Raw genomic sequence first — 17686 nt, 5'->3', positions numbered from 1 at the left:
CAAATGAAATAACTCGAAAATGGAAAATCAACCTCAAACTTGCACATCATAGTTCAGAGCTCAAAAAGTGACCCTAACTTCCGGATAAATCCAAAAGCCTAAGAGAGGGACAAATTTACAAGGCTAATAATTCCAAAACCGAACACCTATCATAACTAGTAATGAATTAATAATCTCACAATTTGGTGTTTTGGTGCTATAAGCATGCTAGCAATGTTATTAATCCAGAAGGGATTGCCACGTTAATCAGTCAAAACACATTCCACAGATTAAAAGTTTGTACCAAGTGTGTAGTTACATTGCTCATTAAAATCTATAATTAGGTGACAAAATCAATTAACTACAAGGACAAGCATGCAAAATCATCAAAAATACTCGACTTTTTCCTATTTACCACCCCCCCACACTTGAGTTGGACAATGTCCTCAATGTCCAATAAACTAAGGCAAACAATGGGAAATAAGGGAAAGTAAACAAAAAGAAAAATAAGAACAAGAAAAACTTGTAGGGTGTTGTATGTTCCATGCTTGAATGATGCCAATAAAATATGTCGATGAACTTACTGCCAGTATATGCGTATGACGAGACTTGCTATTCAACATGAACACACAATTAACGGGTAACAATATAAACCAGTCAAAATCAACCAACAACTATCCAAAGTACCGGAAAGAAAATTACAAGACGTGAAAGTAAAATGGTCCAACGCCTATAGAGGCGGGGTACAAACCAAACGAAATAAAAATAAAGGAAAATAAATAGAAGTTCCAAATGACATAAAGTAGCAAACAAACACGATGCCTCCGCGCCAGCGGTACCGACATCTACTACCCCCCATCTACTGTCCAGAAACATCACCAACTCCTCTGCACACTAGAACCGCTAGCTCCCTCCCTATCATCACCAGAAATGGGTAGACTGCTACCTGAAGCTCCAGCTGTAGACTGTGGAACCTGCACCTCCTGCGGGGGACAAAAGAAAACTCCATGTCTGTGCGAGGGCACAAAGATAGATGGTGGTCGATAATCTGGTAATGGCATCTAAACCACTGGTGGCTGTCCTGTAATCAAACTCTCTAAATGGGGCTGATAGCGGTGAAGGTAGTAAGCAATATATCCCAACTGAGAACTAAGCATCCTTTGATCCTCATCATAATGCATATGAAAAGTCTTCTGAGCTTTCTTCATTTCCTGCATAGTAGTAAACAATCCCTGGAAGTCAAAAGAATCAGATACGGGAGCCTGGTGTGATGGCTCCTTAGTCGCCTCACAACTTTTCATACTGATTCATCTGGGGTACCAATCGGAACCAATGTTGTGGAATTCGGCAACACCAACTTAGACTGACGCAACTCCCTCAAAGTAAAAGCTGTCATTGGGACCCTTGCTGAACAATACTCCAGCTCATCTTTTTCACAACCATAACTCTTAACAATCCGTGTAACAAAATGACCTCCTACTAGCATAGAATCACGATGTTCATACATATGTCGAGTTAGTATGGAAGGAGCACATGCCACATGATATAGGGCACCATGATAAAATAGACGCATCAACCACAAATCAGTCAAGTATGCCTTCTCCACATGGGAGGATCGTTGGAGAAAAGAATGAGTAATCATCTTATGCAAAAGTCTCAAAACTGGAAACTTAACTTGGGACATCTTGCTGTTGCGACTCTCATGCTTTGCTTTACCAGAAATCTCAGTCCAAAACTCCTTTTCACCTTCTTCGTACATAGCACTCTTTTCCAACAAAACTTTAAATAACGGGTCAACAAACATTTCAAGGGTGTACATACCCGTCAATAAACCAAATTTAGGATTCGTACAACTCCTCGTCTTTCCCCCACACCTAAAGTGAATAACCTTCTTAGTCCAAAACTCCTCATCGGTCGGGTCATCCTTCAAAGACAAGGTGGAGAAAAACTCTAAACACCATTCCCGACACACCTCCTCTCAGATACCAAATATCTTAGGCCAAAGTATAAACTGGTGATCTTCCAACTCAGAATTCTTTTCGACTTGCACAGTTGTTTCAAACATACGATTAAACTCTTTCTTAACCTGCAATTGAACCATCATCTCATTATCCAGGTACTGAGGAGGGTCAATCGGATGGTGTTGTAGCACGGCCAAACGATTAGTGAATTTCTTTTTATCTGCTGGTGTAGCCCCAGGCCAAGCTAACCAAGGGTGAGCTTCAGGTTTTATTGAGGCAACCTTGCTTGACACTTTCTTTTTAGGTTTCACAACTTTTTTCGGCTGCCCTTTCGCATCATTACGAATAACACAATCAAGTTCATCTTGTTCATCTTGTTCCCTAGTAGTTGAAAACTTCCTTTTCCCCGATGTTGTACCCCCTACACTAGGTGCGACGCACCAGGCTTGGCAGAGCAGGGGTGCGACACACCCCTTTTGCATTTTCTGATTTCACATTGTACTTGCCAGGCATATATATGATTCCAATATCGATGACCATAATTCCAAATATCATTATTTTCACCAAACATATATAGTCACAATCAACAAGGTTGACTCACAATATCAAATCATGGATTTCATGTACATGTCACCACCACAGCAGCCATAATTCAATACCAGAAACAAGCCAATAAACTAACGAATTACTGAAAATTGCTACATAATAAATTAATAACAAACTCATAGCAACCACTTAAAGCTTCAACTGGAAATATTGCAATTAACATTAGAATCATACATGAAAATCAACTAACTCAATTGTACTCTTTTGCATCTAAATAAATATAGCTTAAATCACTTTAATAAAATAGATGCAAATAGATAAAAACAAAGCATACCAACAATGGCAGAACAATATCCCATGATTATTGATGATCAAAAATTTACAAAGCTAATAAACTCACATAACAAGCAACAATAACCAAGAAAAACACATGAGTTCAAGCAAATTAAATCCAAAAATTCAAAATAAATTAGAGAATAAAAACTAATTTTCGGAAATAACATTCATGATAACCATAAGCAAGAATAAAAATAAAAATAAAAAAATAAAAAAAATATATATATATATATATAAATAAAGAAAAGGAAAAGGCGAGAAGGCATACCGAAACTCCCATTAAGATCGGTTGATTGGTCGATGAATTAAGATCAAGAAGAAAGAAAATTAGGATGGGTTTGGGGGGTGGGGCAGCCATCTCAAAGAAAACAAAGAATAGATTTGTTAATTTGGATTTTAAGAAAGCAAAACGAACCTAGCCCCCAATTTAAAAATTCACGTTCCAATTATATTAAAATAAGGTGCGGCGCACTTTAGCAGCAGGGTGCGGCGCACTTTAGCGTATCCTTTCTTTCTCTCTTTTTTTTTCTGAAAAATAATAAACAAGGTGCAACACACCTATAAATAGGTGTGACACACTTATTATGGCCGAGAGCAAGTGCGTTAAAGGAGTGCGTCGCACTACCTGTACCCCCATGAATCAATTTTAGCAAAAACTCAAGATTACTTACCTCAACCCGCAGGACGACCTTCGGACCTGCAATTCTCGACATAAAAACATTAAAGACTAAAAATCAAACAAAATCAACGAAAAACAGAAAATTAACAAAAAATAAAATCTTTTTGTATTTTAAACTTTTTCAATTTTTATGGATTTTTTTTGGTTTTAAAAAAAATAAATGACAAGACAAAATGAAAAGTAAAATAAATGAAACAAACTCAGGCTACCTCCCGAGAAGCACTTAATTTATTAACGAGTCCTTAGCTTGACTCGATCACCTTTTACTTTCACTTGTTGATGGCATAAAAGCCAATTTCGAACACTTCCGCATTTTCTTCATCTTCTTCATGATAATGCTTCAAGCGTTGTCCATTCACAATAAAATTGTTTGTTGGACCAATCAACTCCACATAACCGGACGAAAAGCTCTTCTTAACCTCATAAGGACCCGTCCATTTCGACTTAAGCTTTGGTGCCTTGAGTTTGTACTTACATTGGAACAACAGCACCTTGTCACCGGCTTTAAACTCATTCCTCTTGATCTTACTATCATGCCAAGCTTTTGTACGCTCCTTGTATAGCATGGAGTTGTCATAAGCTTGCAACCTCATTTCATCCAACTTGTGCAGCTGCAAAAACCTTTTCTCACCAGCCAAGATTAGATCCATATTACAATTTTGCAAAGCCCAATAGGCTCTATGCTCAATCTCAACCGGGAGATGACAAGTTTTACCATAAAGAAGCTTATATGGAATAGTACCAATTGGAGTCTTGTAGGCGGTTCGAAACGTCCACAAGACATCATCAAGCTTCTTGGCCCAAATCTTTGGGTTATCATGCACGGTCTTTTCAAGGATCCTCTTCAAAGCCCTATTTGTGTTTTCCACTTGGCCACTTGTTTGAGGGTGATAAGAGGTAGAGAACTTATGGGTGACCCCATACCTCTTTAAAACCTTAGCAAGCTGGTGATTCGCGAAATGGGACCCGCGATCACTAATTAAGGCCTTTGGTACACCAAAACGACTAAACAACTTTTTCAAGAATTCAATTACAACTTTAGCATCATTAGCCGGAAGAGCTTTAGCCTCGGCCCACTTGGACACATAATCAACGGCTACCAAAATATAAAGAAACTTATGTGACGGGGGAAAAGGACCCATAAAATCAATCCCCCATACATCAAAAACCTCACATACCTGTATCATTTGTTGAGGCATTTCGTCTCTCTTAGTGATATTACCTTGACGTTGACATGAATCACAAATTTCTACCAAAGTCTTTGCTTCCCTGAAAATGGTAGGTCAATAGAATCCTGCATCATATACCTTCTTACTCGTCACAGATGGTCCATAATGACCACTGGTAGGACCATGGTGGCATGCATCCAAAATCTCACGAGTTTCGGTACCGAAAACACATCTCCTGATCATTCCATCTGCACACAATCTAAGCAAATACGGTTCTTCCCAAAAATAATGCTTAATCTCAGAAAAGAATTTCTTCTTTTGTTGAGATGTCATTTCTTCAGGAAGAACGTTAGCACAAAGATAATTAGCAATGTCTACAAACCACGGTTCTTCTTCACCTTGTACCTACATCAAATCTTCATCAGGAAAATAATCATTAATCTCATGCTCTTGCAACTCCTCAAGGTGAGGGTTTTCGAGCCTACTCAAGTGATCTGCCGCCACATTTTCCGCCCCCTTTTTATCCTTGATCTCTATGTCGAATTCTCGCAAGAGCAAGACCCAACAGATGAGACGGGGTTTGGCATCTTGTTTTGAAAACAACTACCTTAACACGGAATGGTCCGTGTAAACAATAGTCTTATTCAAAACCAAGTAGGGACGAAATTTGTCAAAAGCATACACAACGGCCAACAACTCTTTCTTAGTCACAGTGTAATTTTGTTGGGCCGGATTCAAAGTCTTGCTAGCATAAGAAATGGGACGGAAATGTTTATCCTCCCTTTGGCCTAAAACGGCCCCTAAGGCATAGTCACTAGCATCACACATTAACTCAAAAGGTAATGACCAATCGGGTGAAATCATGATTGGTGCATTGATCAATTCTTTCTTTAACAAGTTAAATGCGTTAAGACACTCATCATTAAACACAAACGAGACATCTTTTTCTAACAACTTGGTCATTGGCCGGGTTATCTTTGAAAAATCCTTTATGAACCTACGATAAAAACCGGCATGACCCAAAAAGCTTCTAATCGACTTGACATTAGTAAATGGAGGTAATTTAGCGATAACATCAATTTTTGCTTTATCAACCTCTAGACCCGCTTTAGAAACTTTATGTCCCAACACAATCCCTTCCTTCACCATAAAGTGACATTTTTCCCAATTCAAAACCAAGTGTGCCCTTTCACATCTTTCAAGCATTTTATCAAGACTTTCTAAACAACTCTCAAACGAACTACCAAAAACCGCAAAATCATCCATGAAAACTTCCATGGAGGTTTTGATCATGTCTTCAAAAATGGCAATCATACATCTTTGAAAAGTTCCGAGGGCATTGCAAAGACCAAATGGCATCCTCCTATAAGCATAAGTGCCATAGGGACAAGTAAACGTGGTCTTTTGTTGGTCTTTGGGGTCAATGGGTATTTGAAAGTACCCGGAGAACCCATCCAAAAAGCAAAAATACTCGTTTCCGGCTAACCGTTCGAGCATTTGATCAATAAAGGGCAAGGAAAAGTGATCTTTGCGGGTTGCATCATTCAATTTCTGATAATCAATACATACCCTCCATCCCGTGACAGTTCTAGTGGGAATCAATTCATTCTTTTCATTCAAGACTACGGTCATCCCACCCTTTTTCGGAAATTTTCCATGCAAAGGCCTTTTTATGGGCCTTAAGGATGGTCATAAGTCTGGATTTTTCATCCTCCAAAAGTGAGGAGGAAATGACAACGGGCAAGAAAGATGTACCTTCAAGATAAGCATATTCTAGATGGTCCGAAAGTGGCTTGAGTTCCAAATCGGTAGGAGGATTCTCTACCGAATTTAGCACTCGTCTTCTATCATCAACGGTGATTTCTTCAGATGTTTCATCTTCCGGTGGCGTTTCATCAACACTCAACGCCATGATCTCCTGCACCATTTCACCAACCATTTCTTGTTCTTCTTCACTACAAGCTAGAAATGCTTCATCTTCCTCCATGTCCAAGAAATCCATAAGCTCCTTTTCCAAAGCATCTTCTTCATCGACAACATCAATCCTGAAACAAGATTCATCACATGAGTAAGGATGCTTAAGAGCTCTATCAACATTAAAAACAACACGGTTATCGCCAACCCCTAAGGAAATCTCCTTAGCTTTAACACGGATGATAGCATCCGCCGTCATGAGAAACGGGCGGCCAAGAATTAGAGGGACATTAATATCCGCCTCCATTTCAAGAACAACAAAATCTACCGGGAATATCATGTGACCTACCCTAATTTGCAAATTTTCCGCTATCCCCATGGGATATTGGAATGAACAATCTGCTAGCCTAATGCTCATGCGGGTAGGGGTCAAATCACCTAAGGACAATCTTTTGTAAACAGAATAAGGCATTAAGTTTATGCTAGCCCCTAGATCGACGAATGCCTTATACAATATAACACCAAAAGCACAAGAGATAAGAAAACTCCCTGGATCTTCCAACTTAGGAGGAATCTCATTCTTGATGATAGCTGACACCTCGACACTCATTACAGTTGTCTTTGCCTCTTCTAACTTCTTCTTATCCGAAATGAGATCTTTGAAAAACTTTGCATAGTTTGGCATACCTGCAAGAAGATCAACTAGAGGAAATGTTAACATTTTGATTCAAATCAACAAACTTTTTAAAATTCTCCTTGATCTTCGCTTTCCTCAATCATTGAGGAAAAGGTATCTTCGGCTGATATGGTTTAACCGGTGGTTTCTCAACAGTAGTCTTCTCAACAGTCTTGGATGGAACGACCGGTGTCGTCACGGCTGGGTTCGGTTCCATCTCAATCTCATCATCATCAACAGCTTCATCGGCTTCAACCTGCACAAAAGGAGTAACAACATTAGGCAATGGGTTTCCATCTCAAATAAGTGTTACCTGCTCTTGTTGTGATCGCGTTGACTTGCTCATTTCTAGCGTTCGGGTGGCTATACTTGGCTCCTGATCCTTGGCTCCTGATCCTTGGCTATTCTGTTGAGGCTTAGGATTTTGCTGAGTATTGCTCGGTAATGTACTGGGCTGCCTGTTTGATGTTCCTAGCCTTTCAAGCTTAGCCTCGATATCCTGAAATGTTGCTTGAGTACTTTTTGTACTCTGCTCCAGCTTATTAGCCAACCCATCCAACCTAGTAGTCATGGCATCCCATTTAGAAGCCATCTTCTTGTTCTGTTCTTCGACTTTCTCATTGGTGGCTATCTGAGCGCTAACCATTCCACTAAAACCAGAATTATTAGCATTATTAAATGAGGAAGAGGAAAAAGAGGTACCTGATGGCCGGTTCTGATAACCGGTATTCTGGTTGAAGTTCCCTTGCTGATTTTGCACATAATTGACTTCCTGGGCCGGCTTATCCGGACAATCTTTTGAATAGTGCATGTCTCCACAGTAGTCACATCCATCAGCAATCACCTTTACATCTCTTTCAATGATTTTGAACCTCATGTCTTGGTTGTCAAATCTCTCATTCATCTACTTCGAGAGTGCTTTGACTTCAGCAACCAAACTGGACTCTTCACCACTTTCCAATTTTGCAACAGCTTTACCACCAGTTCTCTTACTTACAAGTTCTCCATGATCCAAAAACTCCTTAGCCATATCATCTAGGATTTTTTAACCCTCAGTTGGGGTCACATTGTTCAAACTACCCCCAAATGCCCCGGCTAATTCCCTTCAAGTTCTCTTGAGCAAACCATCATAGAAGATTTCAACCACTGCTTCTGTGTTCAGATTATTTCCTGGACAGTTCCGGATCATCTCCTTATACCGTTTCCAAGCATCTACTACATCTTCCCCTTGATCTTGAGTGAATGACCTAATCTTGTTTTCCAACTGTCTTTGAGTCCTTATAGAATAATCAATAAAACCAACACGAAGCTCATCCCAAGTGGTATACAAATCGCCTGGCTGTTCCTTGAGCCATGCCTTAGCTTCTCCACATAAAGTGAGTGGAAAAAGCTCAAGCTTCACATTATCATCCTGATTCGCGCCATAGTGGTAAAACCTGCAAATTTTCTCAAACCTTTCCAAATGGCCATACGGATCATTGTTTGTCACCCCATCAAACTTCTCTTCCTCCACACTTTTCAAATGACTTCCTTTGAGAGAAAAGTTAACTCCGTTGGTTGGAAGACGAATAGGAGCACCCCTATTAGTGGGTTCATTTCTCCTATGGTCATCGTAAAGACGGTTGTTGGGGTTTACCGGTTCTTGATCACCCGTTCTCCTTACTCTAACTGGTTGATTTACTTGAAGATTTGCTTGAGGAATTTCTGTTGAATCCGGTTGATGAGTTTTATCCTGATTATCTTCTTCCTTTGAGCTGTCACCAGTTTTGAACAAACCACTACCTTCGGAGACCTTAGAACTTAAGTAAACCTCGGACGTTGAACCTTTCTTTGAGTAATGTTGATCCAAGTCTACGTCCGGGTGGTCACGGTTTTCGGTTCCTGAATCTATTTTGTCGGTGATTGAAGGCTCCGTGTTGTTTGATCTAAGTAAGCGTCTTCTGGCTTTCCCGGGATTAGACTGAGGACTCAGCAAAGGTCTACCAGAGGCTCTTATGTTCATCAACTACAAAGCACCTGCACACACACCATAAGAAATACCGTTAACCGCACCAGAAACTAACAAAAACAATAATAAAATCTATCTATTAAAACAAATAACTTCCTCACAAATGAATGCAAGGAAGGATCGAATCACAAAACAAACAACTACTTAATTTAAGTCCCCGACAGCGGCGCCAAAAACTTGATGTGTAATTTCTAGTTTTAAATTTATATCACGAAATACCTAGTAACTGTTTACTACACACTTGCGGGCAGTGTACCCGTTCGTATGCAATATAGTGACTTGGTAAGTACGAGGTCGAACACAAGGACTTATTAAGCAATTGTTACAATAAAGTGATTCAGAGTAAAAGGGAGTTTTGTGGCCGAATTGCCACTTTGCAAGAGTTAGTTGAAAAGTCAGTAATCCCGTAGGATTAATCACAAGAGAATATTTTGTTGTTGAATTTCGAACAATAATTTAAAAGGACACCCACTTGGATCAGCTCACATGCCAATCATCGGGTCTAAACATTACTTGCATTTGTCGAATGACTCAAAAGATAGACAAGACGAACTTCCGTTATACTTGACACATTAATTGCTCTAAATATAGTTATCGCTTCCGCGTTTAATTTCTATCCAAAACTATTAAGCATTAAGATCCTGAGTTGATTTTCACGATTTAACCTATGAAAGCTTTCTTCCGAACTGATTATTCACCTAATCAGATTCCTCTATCATAAGTGTTTACACATTCAAAATGAATTTAATTGTTTAAAAATCTTTATCGTTAGTTTCTTCCGAACTCCAACGACTTTAGGTTAATTATAGACCGATCAACCTTTTTCATAAATCAATTGACAATGACATAGATTTCTTCCGAACTTCTAATTACAATTATCAATCAATAAATATAAAAGACAAAACAATATTTAAACTCAAATAAACATGGATCTTCGATTAAACATAAAAACCTTGTTAAACGATTGCAAGTAACATTCAAAACGACCCCATGACATGTTCACTACCCAAGCGGGTGCAAATAGATTTAGCTACTCATAATGAAAAGAGAAGAACAATCAATAATATATAAAGACATATTGTACCGATTGATGAAATAAATCCAAAGAGTGCTAGAATCGTTAATGAATTGAAGAAATATATCCGGATGTTTCTATGATCTTTAGAAGTGTTTTATCTGATGAAAATAGCCTCCAAAAACCCTAAAAAACTCTGGAAAGTCGAGAATAGGTTTTGGTTTGAGTTCTTCTAAGTATTTATACTCTAAGCAAAAGTCTATTGTTTCCCGTCCAGCAGGTGCGACGCACCTGTTGATGAGGTGCGACGCACCTGTTGATGAGGTGCGGCGCACCATCTGATCATCCTTCACTTGAACATGGGTGTGGCACACTCCTATGTAACACTTCCTCTCGGGTTCCTTGAGTACGGCATACCAATGTATAAGGTGCGGCGCACCATCTGTAAATCTTCTCCAATTCGTCATTTTTACTTCCAAGTGTTACTTGAGCCATCCGTAAGCACACTTTAGGCCTCCAATTGTCGTTTTCTTCAGTCTTATGCCATAATACCTGCTAATATCCTGAGAACACTAACAAATAACATAAACGCACCAAATGTATACAAAAACGACACATAAAACATGCTAGAACAACTACATTCGTTGTGGGAAATGAGTATAAAATACGACACATCAGACATGAGACTCCTTGATATTCTGCATCAACAAGAGTTGGGGATGATGCACTGATATTTTCTGTTGGGGGTTCTAGCTATGATGACGGTACTGTATTTTGGAGAAGCCAGTCTTGGCAAAAATCATCGAATGATGTTCCCTATTCACCATTACCAATCAACGGGTTTTGTCATGCGTCCATGACTCTGGTGAGTTTTTCTTATCTACAATAAAATGGATTAGGCAACTAAACATAATAACTACGCAAGAAACATTCACAACAATATTATCTTTAAAAAAAAGAGGTGGGGTGGGGGGGGTTCTCAACAATACTATCTTGGACAACTTAAGATTTTATTTATAATATAACACAATATTCATAACATATTTCAAATATTTTAAATTCCTCTTGACTTCAAGAATTAGGAGTTCTGTCAGACCTGGACCCTGACATGTTGTTTCCACCAGCGACCCTTCTTTTTCTTCTCCTCAAGGATTGAACGTTAGAATCTTCTTTTTCACTTTCTTCTTCTTCTTCTTCTTCTTCTTCTTCTTTTTCTTCTTCTTCTTCTTCTTCTTCTTCTTCTTCAGGCTACATGGCAAAGATGGACTTCTCCCTTTGTAAGAGATTATCTTCTTGCTGAGCTAAGGCTTTTGCAAAATTTTCATTTTCTTTTATTTGATTATCCACAAGAATAGATTCTTCTTCTTTTAAAAATTGAGATAAAATTTTTGCTAATTTTTCATCTTTGGTAGTTTGCTTCTCAACAAGGTTAGCATCCTCGTCTACCATCACCTTGTAGTCTTCATATGAGATACCTAACATCTTGGCCTCCCACTTGATCCTTTTAACTCTACTATTTTCCTTTATCAAGATTTTCGAGTTCATCTTGAGTCAATGGCCTCTTGCCTTTTGGATCACTAGAAGAGGCCTTGGAGTTTCTCATTGTCTTGTGATAAATAAACGATATTAATTATCGGTATATATAAAAAAAAAATAATAAAATAATTCCATTTGCAAAGCAAACATAATTTAAAAGATCAATGTTTCATATAAACATATAAAATAGTCACCATATCATGAATAAAAGAATAAAGGATAACATACCAAAGAAAAGGTTGTAGATCTTGAAATACACACAAGCTGGTTGTGAAGAGTTTACAACAAACTATTAGAAGAAAGATTTACTATGTATTTTTACTCCGCAAAACGCGTTTCTAATACAGGAAATGAAGGAATGAGTGTGACTTGTAAGAACGGACAGGTATCCAAGGGCTACAGCAATCTATAATTATTGCTACAGCGGTGATTATCAATCATTGTTATGATAATTGATAATTATTGATTATTTTTTTACTTTTATTTTTTTTGTTACCAAAGACAAACTAAAAAAAAAAGTTAAAAAATAAAATAATAATATATATATATATATAATTTAATAAAATAAAAATAAAAACTTTACCACGCCTTTAATAATCGTTGTTAGCAAGGTTGAGAGACACTTAACAGCTTGTTCAAAAATGCATGTTACACCAAGAGAATCCTCAACTTGATCAATAACCAAATGAATAGATCGTATTCAATTGATTAAATGGATTACAGGAAGACATGTATCCATAACCATCCTCCCTACATCACCATTAATTCTTCTTCACTACATCACCATTAATTCTTCTTCACTACATCACCATTAATTCTTCTTCACTGTTTCTTTTTCAAGAACCACATCAATTGCCAATTCAATTTTGATCCCTAGATGAATCTTTGGTCCAAACTTTTATTTCACTATCAAACAAAGTAATCTTTACTTCTTTAAACCGTGGATCGCCTTTAATGAGTAAATTAAGAATATATGATGAATATCATCAGTCAAATAATAATAAAAATAACGCTTGTGTCGTCTTTTTTAACCGGATAACAGTAGTACTTGGGCAAAATAACTCCAATCACAATGTCTAGTTGTTGGAAGATGACTGCTCGCAAGGACATTCACTACACAAGTTTCTTGTTGAGGTAAACATGACCAACAAGCTCACCATCCATTTCAGCACTCTCATATGTAATGTGTAGTCTGTCATATTCAATTTCTTTCTATGCATTCCAATATATCTTTACCACTCTTAAATCTTAGTTTTATAAGAGAATACTCCATACTCGTTTCATTTCCTCAGGAATGTGCTCGCAACATTTCACTGGTTTTCACATAAACCCACGTAGCTCTCTTCAAATCAAAAATTATCAATATACTATCATAACCATATTAGGAAATCCGATTATTTAAAATACACTCAGAGAGCTTGAAAGTCTGAATTATTGGAAGAATTAATTTTCTGGAATTATGATGGGCGATTAACATTTAGAAACCATAAAAAAATGATGAAATCGGCCATCCCCGGAATCGAACCCGGGTCTAGGCCACACCCTTTCGCGCACCCAACCAACTGAACTAGATGCCTAGTTTGTGAAATTTTCGTTTTGGTTAAATATAAGCGCATGTTTTTATTTTTCGATTATATATATACATTAAATTGATAAATATATAATAATAAATGGGCGGTATAAAAGAAAGAAAGATGTATTTCATTATTAGTACAATACACGAACGGAAACTCGTTACCTTATACAACATCAACGATTACAATATCTAAAAACCATACAAGTTAACTCTAGTTGCCAAAAACAAAAGGGGTAAACCAATGAATAAGAACACGATCAGGAATGGGAAAGCTACATTCATTAGAAGTTGTAACACACCAAATAACCAGAGTATGATACCCAAGTAAACCAAGATTATAAGAGGGTTCAACATTATTATGTAAATTTTTGGTTTATGAAGTAGGTAATGAGAAGAGTGGTAAGAGTGGTAGAATTTAAGGAAAGTAATAAGAGTTGTGAAGAGTATGTGTGTGTAAATGGTTAGGGTAAATGAAAGAGATATGTAGTGTTATAGGTATATATTACCGTTTCATAAAAAAAAAAATAAAAAAAAAGCCGCTCCAACGGCCGAAAAAAGGAAAGGAGGGGGGAAAGATAAATTTGAAATTTTGTATTTTTAATACTAATATATATAAGAATATATACATAAATGTTTTATACTTTAATAAATTACGAAAATGCGTATATGTGTATCAAGATAAATCCTTATACATGTATTAATATATTTTTGATTTACATAAGTCTATATTATTACGAAGATAATAAAATTAACTTAACCTCTTAAACATTTAATAGTTCACTTAAATATTTTGCAAAAGGTTAAGTTAGACTCCTATATATAATATCATTGTTAAATTTATTTTTTAACATACCTAGTTAGACATTTTCAACATAAATAGATAGAGATATCTGTATTTAACATACCTAGTTAGACATTTTCAGCATAAATAGATATAGATATTTGTAATTACCTCTCAGTAGGCATATCGATGTTAATTCTTATTGAATTTCGGGTCAAAATTCCAATAACATGGGGAGAATGTAACACCCGACAAATTTCAGGTAAATTAAACTTAACAATTTCTTACAAATCTTATTTAAACATGTAGTTATTTAAATACATATGTGTACACAAACATCTAACACACTAACCTAACCGTTTGTCAAGTTTGGTTTTTGTTAGCATATTTGTAATTTTATGCCAAAAATTTATAAAGGAGACCCTGCCAAAGCCAATTTTATTGTTGTTATGTATTATAATATAATATACCAAAATTTGGGGTGACATTAAATATATGCACTGATACGGATATCTTAATATATGTAGCTAGACCATTAGTAGATATACCTTTAGACTAATAGCTATTTAGACAAATGTTTAATAAAATGTCAAAATCTCAAATATGTATTAAAAGTATATATTTCATGTCTAAAATAATAATTTGGCTAAATCATTTTCATTAATATTTTTTTTACGATACACTTGGAAGTTTATAAACCATTTAAATCATATTTAAGGGGTATACACTTAAACTATACCGGAGCGAATATGTACGCATGATTTATATAATAACTGTTCATTTTAAATAACTAAAAGCTATCCAATATAATTAGGAGACATAAACCGAAAACATACCAAATCAATTATTACCACTACACATATTTTATAAGAAATGAAAAAGTGATTGATGACTAAAAGCATTATCTTAGTAAATTAAATAAAATATTTTCGGAAGAAACCAAACCGCTCCATTCTAAATTATTAACACTAACATTTTTATAATAACAATGTCAAAGTCACATTATTACTTGTCAGACATTCTTGATAAATAAATAGCATGAGCACTTCCTATTGTTACGAAAACAATTTCCTTTTTCTCCTTGTGACTTTCGTACAACAGCAGAAAACGAGAAAGAAAATCCCCATAAAACACCTCTTGATAACACCAAATAATCATAATAACATGTAAATATTTAAACTATGGAGATTCGAGCATAGATGGTGGTGCGAACAACCCTTAAAGGCTTTGAAAGATGTGACCCAACAACGCAGCCAGATCATCTCTTTTTTTTTCTTTAATTCTTGATCATCAAAGGTCCTGGCGAACGCGACGTTGACACTACGTATAACCCATTTCTTATGTTTAATTTACGTGTAATAAGGTGAGTTTCCATATTCCCCTTTTCAATTATTTATACATTTATTTGGGGACTGAGATACATGCATAAAAACTACTTGTTATACTTATATGTATATTTGCAAAGTCATATTATATGTAATATAAATTTACAAAATTATATATTATCTAATATATATTTTGTAACTACACTTTGTTTTACCATTGGAGTAAAATACAAACTCTTTACTGTTATGATGAACACAAGAACACTATAAATGTATACATGGTTGATTCTAAGTTGCTTTGTTCACCCAAAGTCCTCTCAATCATAAACGATTAATTATGGAAACATAAACGTGGGTATATTGAATAGTACTATTGGGGTAGGCACCCCTATCCGGGTTGGTCATGCCAACCGGATAAACGGATGCATATATATCTGGAAAACTTAGAATACCCTGAAGAAGGTACCTACTTAGAGACAAACAAACACACACTTGTCTAGTTTTGGTTCATGAGCTTAGAACTTAATGTAAACAGGATCTATTCTTACATTATATTTGATCCATTGTGTTTGATCAAATGGCTATACGACATTGTGGAAAGACAATGGTCGCACTTGAAAATCTTGTGGTTCATACTCTATATTTTTATATACAAAAACATATGATACTCTTTGCTTTATATTGTATCATAACCACCTGACATTGCGGTAAGGCAATGGTCACTCTGAACTCTGATATTTTGAGAATCTATATTTTCCATATAAAAACTTATGGAACTCACCAACTTTATGTTGAAATATTTTAGCATGTATTCTCAGGTAATTAAAAGACACTCTATGTGCATGGGATCTCTTGTTGCTGCATATTACACGATGGATTATGGCCTACCCCATAGACTTTAGTAAAGATTCGTCAGTTTGCTAAAGTCTTTTTCTATTACTTAATATTGTTTAATATTGAATAAATGTTTTCAAATAACAATAACGTGTTCGCATGTTGTAATATAAATTTGTGAACAATGTTTTGATAGAAATGTATTTTAAAAAACGACAACGTTTTCGTGTCATTTAGTATATCTTGTGTTGTGAATCCATGTACGTCGCACCGCGTCTAGGGCGGGTGTGACAGTAGCATCATTATGCTCATTTGGTTTAGTAGCATCTAACCCATTCCCACAACTTTTAAAAACTTCAAATCCAGGAGGTGGAGTGTCAAGTAATAAAGTGTCAAACTCCGTATCATCTTTATGTATGTCATTATGAGGTGGAGTACAATACCCTTCTTCAAATACAAAGCCCTCAAAACCAGTGTCATTGTTAAGAATATTAGGTGCATTCTTACTTGATTGCCCTTGTTCAAGAACTACATTAGTAGTATCAATAGGGTTACATCCTATTGTTGTTGCACCCTGTTCAAGATAGACCTCAATTAACCTAGTTTTCTTACAATGTCTAACCATATTCTTAACATCTTCTTTAGTACTTAAACTAAATAGATCAAAATTCAAATCACTACCATGTTTCTTATACCAAGAAAACACTTGAATATCAGGTTTGTGATTTGCATATTCAACTACAACAGTTTTTAAATCTTTAACTTCAAAAGTATCAAAATTTACCCAGTCTATAATTACCTTGGTGCCATTAATGTACTTCCTTCCCCCAAAGGATGTAAAACTACCACCATAAAGGAATGCCATTGAAAACATCTATGGGTATGTCTCTGAATAAGGAAAAAAACCATCAATTAGTGCCTGGAAAAATATTTAACAAAAACACTAAAGAACCCCTAAAATTTAGTTTAAGGAATTGATTACATACCATAGTTATGTCTATGAATAAATACATCATGATCTCTGTCTCGTTTAGTTCCAACCGATGGTGGTTTTTTGTTCTTCACCATTGGAGAACAATTGATTTGGGATGGAAGAAACTGGGGGTGTCAATTTGGGTTGTTTAATCATGTGTGTGTGTTTCTGTTATATAAATGTAATATATATATATATATATACTTTATTATAATATTATTTTACCCTCGCGTGTTTTTCACGTGGGAAGGGAACGGAAGGAAAGTAACAGCCTACGGCTAAAAATTTAATGTCGTATGAGCGTGGTACCAAAACTGAAAAAAAAAACACACAATTTAGGTATGAAAACTGCAATTTTTTGACTTGGATAGTAAAAGT

Source organism: Erigeron canadensis, chromosome 1 (genome assembly GCF_010389155.1).
Source record: "Erigeron canadensis isolate Cc75 chromosome 1, C_canadensis_v1, whole genome shotgun sequence".
Lineage (NCBI taxonomy): Eukaryota > Viridiplantae > Streptophyta > Magnoliopsida > Asterales > Asteraceae > Erigeron > Erigeron canadensis.
Note: the sequence above shows the minus strand (reverse complement) of the source record.